The sequence below is a fragment of the Lagopus muta genome, chromosome 2, assembly GCF_023343835.1.
Source record: "Lagopus muta isolate bLagMut1 chromosome 2, bLagMut1 primary, whole genome shotgun sequence".
In the NCBI taxonomy this organism is placed as follows: Eukaryota; Metazoa; Chordata; class Aves; order Galliformes; family Phasianidae; genus Lagopus; species Lagopus muta.
In genome coordinates, this window is record NC_064434.1 from 9,527,168 (window position 1) to 9,529,283 (window position 2,116).

Here is a 2,116-nt window from a genome sequence, read left to right on the forward strand (position 1 = left end):
GAACCAGCTCTGATCACGCACAGGCCACAGCAGGATCAGCTGGGTATGTCACTGACTCACAGGTGAACGTGTGACACTGCGAGGGGTGGCATCAGTGCTGCTCCCAGTCTGTGCGGGAAGGCAGAGACATGGAGACTTTCCCACGTGTATTCCTTGCTCAGCACATGATGAAATTTGGTCAGAAGACACGGCACAGAAGCAGAATGATATTGTCAGGATGAACATGAAAAAAAAAAACCATACCACCAACAAAAAACAGTGCGGTAAATTCTTGCAAAGAGTGGTATTTCCATGTGCAGGCTTGCTCCACCTGCAATTTTACATGTGTGTGGTGATTGCTGATATAATGCCTCTGGTTAAGATGCTTGATCTGAGCTTTGGGAAAATCCCTTCCTTATTAATCCATGATTTGATATAAATGTAAAGCAGCATATGATGTGGTCTCAATCCACGCAGACTTGTGCATTTGGGGCTGCAGGTATCTGAGGGATGAAGGAGAGAGAAAAGCTAACAGCTGAATGCCCTGCTTCTAGGCAGTCACTGGGGCTATGATTGGGCTATGATTGTCAGCACGGTGGTGGTATTAGCACAAAGACAAAAACTCAGCCGAGGGATTTGAGGCAGAAAAGCATTTCCGAAGGAGTGTTGTCTACCCATTGCCAAGCTCGCCTTGGTAAGAGATCTGCGCATGATGGAAAACCATCTAAAACGCACTGCTCCATAGTGAGGAAGCTGCTGTTGGCCAGCAGTGACATCCCAGCCCACTATACACACCGTGCCATTGCAGCAGTGGAAATGAGGTGAGATTTCCTGATGGTGTTCCAGGCACTGGCCTGCAGGTATCCCAGGACATCAGCCTGATATGGCAGTGTTGCAAACAGAGCATCCTTAGACTAATGATAACCAAAAAAATCATTGGGAGTGGAGCTCAGAGGAGAGCATCCTGACCAGGTCCTGCAGTTCAGGGTGCACATCCCTGCTGTGCCTGATGATTTACATGGAGCCAGCTGCATTTCTGATTGCACCACAGAGACTTGCAGCATTTTAATGTTAAGCAAACTGGGTATTTTTTCATGTACTCTGGTTATTTGCAGAACCAGGTCCTAAAGTGAGACACAATGCAAAGTAAGTACAGTGAAGGAAGAGAGGGGATGGGAAGAGATGGAACAGTGCTCTGTAAAATCAACCAGAAGTGTAAGTGTGCCTGCTTCAACTGTTACCAATCTGAGTGTTATTTCAGACGTACCAAATAGAGGAGGAAAATGCCAGAAGCCCAAGGATGCCTAGAGCCTGCCACAAGCCCACAGGATAACAAATCTACTGTCTAGTTCTCAGGCATCTGGAATCCCATCTGCACATCATAGTGACATGTACAGGAATGCTTGGTGGCAACAGAGTCCCATGGGTTTTTTGTGTTATATCTTTACAAACCACCCTGGGAGCTGTATTTGCTGGGCTGTCCTGGTGTGGACACTGCCAAGACAAGCACAGGGTGCCTGCAGCCTTCTGCTTGCTGCCTTCCTGTGGTATTTTCCATTGGTTTAGCACATCTTCTGTTGTTTATCCTGATCTTTGTGTGTGTGTGTGCAAAAAATGACCTCTGTCTTTTGCAGGGAAGAATATGCTTGCTCAGAGCGTTGCCAGCCAGGATCCTCATTAGCTCCTGCAGCTCCTCTGGATGCCAGTGCAGCCCTGTGCAATCCTTGCAGTAGTGTGTTTCTATGGATATGTGAATTCTAATCCATGCTGTCTCATGCAGACGCCCCAGAAGGGTGGTGGATTAGGTGCAGCCACCCTTCACAGGCTCTTTTGTTATGTGCTCATGAACAACCATGATCCTGGTTTCCAAGTCTCTGGTCACTCCATACCAGCTTTTCTCAGGCAATGCAATCTGTGCTTCTCCGTCACTAGAACAAGCACCTCCTCTATCCTAAACATATACTTCCATCCTAGTATGCAGATGGAAAATGCCCACTGTCCTGTCCTCCCTTTTTGAGTTCTGACTCTGGTCTCTCCATGATGAAATGGAGTTGAAAGATCCCATCTCAAGTGAAGCTGCAGCTAATGCAAGCTGCACTTAATGAAAACTGCACTGAGCACTGAGCTCCTGGTGCTA

The 2,116-nt window shown here is 47.4% G+C and overlaps 1 long non-coding RNA gene across 2 annotated transcripts in view; it reads left to right on the forward strand.

The window, feature by feature from the left end:
* The window catches only part of LOC125688736 (uncharacterized), a 69,891-nt gene that overhangs the window by 47,866 nt on the left and 19,909 nt on the right, over positions 1 to 2,116 (forward strand). The gene's annotated exons all lie outside the window — the stretch shown is intronic.